This window comes from Cavia porcellus, unplaced genomic scaffold, assembly GCF_034190915.1.
Source record: "Cavia porcellus strain 051 isolate PalLab524CR breed Dunkin Hartley unplaced genomic scaffold, mCavPor4.1 scaffold_21, whole genome shotgun sequence".
NCBI classification, from domain to species: Eukaryota; Metazoa; Chordata; class Mammalia; order Rodentia; family Caviidae; genus Cavia; species Cavia porcellus.
The window spans coordinates 53,013,806-53,019,338 of record NW_026947504.1 but is presented as its reverse complement, the minus strand read 5'-3'; the positions used below and the strand labels follow the sequence as shown (position 1 = coordinate 53,019,338).

The window sequence follows — 5,533 nt, the reverse complement described above, 5'->3', positions numbered from 1 at the left end:
ATCAAAATTCCAGAAATCCAATATAAGAACAGAATATTAAAAGCCATCAAGACAAGAAACAGATCACTTACAAGGGAACACCCATCAAAATTACAGCAGACTTCTCAGTACAAACCATCAAATCACGAGAAGCGTGGGGGAGAAATAATTCAAGCTTTGAAAGATAATAACTTCCAGACAAGATTGATATATCCTGCACAACTGTCCCTAGAAATTGATGGAAAAACAAGGTACTTCCAGGATAAAGAGGAACTAGGGGAATTTGCAACCACCAATTCAACTCAACAGAGAATACTGCAGGATAGTCTAAAAAAGAAAATACCAAGATTCCAGAAATAGTTGCAGAGAGGCCACAATGAATGGAGCAGAAAACGAAATGAAGAAGACAAACTGACAACAAACGACAGAAAAAGAGCTCAACAGAAATGAGGCAGGGAAGATTTGATGGTAGGAAAAGCTATTTTGGAGAAAACAAGACATAATAGCTAGTGCTGATTTAGTATCATCTTGTTTTGAAGTCCCATCAAAATTGTATTCTTCTGTCTCCATTAGTCTTAAAATGTTGTATCTTATTGAATTTTATTATATGTGGTAATATAAGCAAAAACTTTTGTAGACTAGGAGATTATACAGAAACCATTGTTCATTTTCTGTTAGCTGATTCTGAATACCCTGTAATAATGTCATTCTCTTGAATGGTTTTAAAGTGTCTTGATATGTTTGGTGCTACAGTATACGAAGTTATACTCAAAGATTTCAAGGAAAGACACACTATGATAACTATTTTTATGTCAGGATATCTTGTGGTGAAACACTATTTTGCTTAAATGGTTATGTTTTGACCTGTGCTGTTCTGTTGTTATGCCCTATTTTATCTCAATGCCCTTTTTAAAAAAAAATTACTTTTTTCTCTTTATCTTTTTAATTAAGGGAAAAATAAATAAAAAAGCAGGATACATTATAGTAACCTACTTTGATTTCCTATTAACTTGATTTGAAATTCTGTATTGCCCTCACCATCTTGTTTGACTGATTTTCCTCTATTCTGATTTGCTTGATAGTACCGAGTTCGAAAGTATAGGCGTAACTGTGGAGACAATAAGAATCATTATGACGCCCATTCCGGTTTACTATCATTTTCTTTTAAAATCCTGTAATGTCTCCAATGCTTCGGTTTTATTCTTTCCTGTTTAGTTCAATTTTATTATAACTGGCAATTCTTCTTAAAATGGCAAGAGGCAGTATGTTAACCATTGTTGATCACCTTATATTTTGTTTTTACATTATCTATTATGTCCATCCTTTTGTTTTTACTGACTCTGTTCTCATGTGTCACATTTGGTTTTACACTCTTCAAAAAACGTAGTAAGAAATGTGGGAGTAATAAAACCCAAAATGTGTAATTGTCATTGTACAAAAGAAAAGAAAAGAAAGTGCTCTAAAGGTTATAACTGCATATATGTTTAAGTGTAGGAGATAGATAACCATATTAGTCTTTTTTGGATCATTGAACAAAACTGCACTCTCACTGTTTGAAAGTCCACTTTATATGCTTCAATTTTGTAACTTGAACAACTATTTGTAAGATGAGAATATGTAATCTATTAACTAGTGATTTCTTACTGTTTATTTTTTAAATTTTGTATTACTTGTGCCCTTTTTCTGTTTTTTTTTTCTTTTTCTCCTTAAAGAAAATGCTAATTAATATAAGGAAAAGCCTCTTAATCCTTCCTAGAATGGCAATCAAAGAAGAACGGGCAATACTAAACACAAGCAACAATGTAGAGAAACTGGAATCTTTAAAATGATGTAATGATCTGGTGAATGGTTTAGAAGGAGAGTTACACTTACATTCACACACACGAGAAAACCTTAGCAATTCAACTGTTAACTATACTTAAGAATTTGGAAGGTGTATGTCCACACACAATGTGTGTCCAAATACCTAAAGAAACATTGGTTATAAAAATCAAAAAGGAAATCTACAGAATGTATAGCAGTTGGTCACTGGGTGAGCATAAGTGGTATCTCTGTAAAATGGAAAATTATTTAGAAAGGAAGAAATAATTACTACTTTATCATCCAAAATGTGTGCACCTTATAGACATTATAATAAGTGAAATAAATTGATGCAAGAGGCCATGTATTGCATGATTTTTTCATATTTAATATCCACAATTTGTAATTCTATATAAGCAATTTCAGTGGAAGTTGAAATAGATATGTGAAGTGCATCCCAGAGAGTAAGGGTGAGGAAAATATTCTAGAATTAGATAGTAGCGATGTTTGCAAAACCTTGTGACAAATAAATAAGAAAATACTGGATTTTATAACTTAAAGCAAGTCTCATAGCATATAAATTATATTTCAACAAAAAGGTGAAAAAAACTTATAACTGCTAAAGATAGTAAATATTTAAAGTGATATTATTCAATAAGCAATTTGTAGAACACTAGCTCTTCTGCATTCTGAGAGGTAATGTTTTTTGGGGCATAAATTAAAGGCTGCAAGAATTTATATCCAATGATAGTGCAAGTAATTAATCATTGATTAGTTGTCCCATTACTATTGTGAGAGAGGGAGAATAAGAAAAGTTTTCTAAAAAGTTTGCTAATCAAAGAACTATACAGTGCTACAGCATCTGTAGAAAACATAAAACAAGTGTGAACACCAGACGGACTCTGGCATTCTTTTGACATTTTTCTTTTGGTTTTGTCTTTTTAAATTTTCCTCTATCTAGTTACCAAAAGTAATAATTACAACTTTCGAAATAGTAAAAGTAAACAATGTTGTATATGAGGAAAACAGATGAACCACTTAGAACACATACAATACTTATACAATCAAATTCTTTCAAGTAATTCTCAGAAGTAAACTACACTTAGTTCAATATAGTAGATATTCTTTAAAAGTAATAAAGCTCAACATTACATAAATCTAAGTGATACTGTAGGTTTTCTTTTTCTTAAAGGTACAAAAATTTGAAGGAAGAATGGGGCAACATAGGCCAATGGGTACCAAGTTCCTTATCATTAAAAGCGTTCCACTGTGGAATAACTATCGATAACACATACTGTATATGTGAAAAAGCTAAAAGAATGGGTTTTGAATATGTTCTGTACAAAACATGACAAATATTTAATGAGGCATTCTTAGTCCCTTTTCTTCACTAAGACTAGATATCTGTGAAGTATTTACAGTGGACCTTGGTTTCGAGAATTTCAGTTCATGTCTGTCAGGTCAAACACAGAAAATAGCAGACTGGGAGGGCCTGGGGCAAGGAGAGCTGCTCAGGTCATGGTGGGCTGGAGGCAGAAAGAAGGGAAGAGCTAGGAAATGACATTATCCATTCATTCCCTAGTGACTCCTCTAACCAGCCCCTGGCTCTCTCCAGCACGTTCACAGTCCAAGAACCTCCCATAAGCCCAACCATCTGAGGATGTAAGGTCGTGAGTGATAATCTATTTGCAAAACAAAATATGCAGGTATGTCTAACCATGTCTAATAATAATATATACTATATCAAAATACATGATAGTCTATTCATATATGCAAGCTTATGTTTTTATTTATCAGGTAAAATACATTTATTTTATAAAATCCCCAAAACAGATAATTAAGCAATGACAAAAATAAGGTCTACCAGATAATTTGAATTTATTACTCTAATCCTCAGATTCCATGAAAACATCCATAGGGTTTTTTTTTTTTGGCATGCCTATAAATGAGGAAAAGAGGAAAGAAAGAAGAGAAAGGGGAAAATATATTTACGAGATAGCTAAGAGAGTTATACTACAATTTTTATTCGCTCACTAAAAGAAAGGTTTGTATTTATATTTTTTCATGCCAATACCTTGTAAAGTGAGCAATTGTTTTAAAGATAACAATACTCAATGTATTAACCATCTTTACACTCCTACTACCTAGTTTTGAAATTTGCTATCACTTTTTATTACTTTTCTCTCTTTAAAATAAAAAATCTAAGAAACATTAGATATATACACATTTATACATACCTATGTATAATCATTCCTATATATTTATATACTTGCTTTTATATATTTATATAGTATATAAATTTACATTTATATATGTATACTGTGACATAAATTGAATTTTAAAAATGTCTCATAAAATAGTAATTTTGAAAAGTAACATTCATGGGGCTGGGGATTTAGCTCAGCAGCATAAGCACCAGCCTTGAAAGCAGGTGGTCATGAGTTCGATCCCTGATACCGATAAAAAAAAAAAAAAAAAAGGTAACATTTAGATAATGAGGCTTCAAGGGAATACTTCTTTATATTTAGGTATTGTGCTTTTTTCAAAATTCATCTATGCATAATCTCAGAATATGAGTAAAATCTAAAACAATAATATTATCAACATATTTTACATATAATATTATATTCACTTAATGTTTGTTTTTATTGCAGACATATAAACATATCTGTTTTAAATTATTAAAGAAAAACTTACCATAGGGACATTTCTCTGTCCATTTTTGTATTCTTAAATCTGAATTACACAAGTTTTCTGTTATTTTAAGCAAAGAAAAGTAAGGCCTTTTTACAATACATAAATTTATTTAAAATCATTACATTGCACTGTCTCTTAAATATTAAATGCCTTACCTCTATGTAGAAATATATATTATCAAATAAATCTCTTATATTAAATCACTATGTCTTTTTAAAAAAACTTTTTCCTTCCTTCCTCCCTGAATTGTGGAGGCCCATTATTTGGTATGGAACAAAAGACCAGAAATATCCTCTCACTACAGAGTTATTTGGTAGGATCATGAAGGAAATTGAATTTGAAAGTCACTGTGCTGGATTGTCATTGTGTACTTAACACGAAGACAGAATTTATTTTGGAAAAAGAAACTTTCTAAGCAGTTTTGATTTTTATATCCAACATTATCTGCAAAATAACATATAACATAGCTTAAAACAGCTAAATCTTAGAAACAAATCAAGTGCCCACTGAACAGAGAATGGATAAAAAAGATGTAAAGCTATACTTTCAGGGGTCACTTCCATAGTCTGTTACTAGAGAAGCTTCTCTAATCCTGTACAGTATTAGCAACCATGAGGAGGAAGCATAGTATTCCGTCCTGAGCGTGAAGCTCTTCGTGTGCTTGAGTGCAGCTGCCACTTGCCACTGATGATCATTCTTGCTGTCTCCTTGGAAGGAGCAAGAGGGGAGAAACACAATCGAGTGGTTATAAAAACAATTATTTAAAAGAACAAAAATTTAAAAAGATATTTATACAATGGATAAGTGCGCAGCTATAAAGAAGGATAAACTCAACATTTTTATATATAAATGGAATCAACTTCAGATCATACTCATAAGTGAAATAGATCAGACTTGCATGTATAAACATCTTATTGTCTTCCTAGTGTAAAGAGTTGGAAGAGTAAATAAGATGCAAAATGTATAACAGTGTCTGACTGTGTAAATGAAAGTAGAGGGAATTGCTCAAAAGGAAATAACATATAGAATGAGGAAAAGGAGAAAACAAAGAAGGATA

At 31.5% G+C, this 5,533-nt stretch overlaps 1 non-coding gene across 1 annotated transcript; it reads left to right on the top strand.

The window, feature by feature from the left end:
• Nucleotides 1-5,010: 5,010 nt before the first annotated feature.
• Nucleotides 5,011-5,222, top strand: LOC134472061 (small nucleolar RNA U3). The gene has a single exon (XR_010041885.1). It is a non-coding gene; the product is annotated as a small nucleolar RNA U3 (small nucleolar RNA).
• Nucleotides 5,223-5,533: the final 311 nt, after the last annotated feature.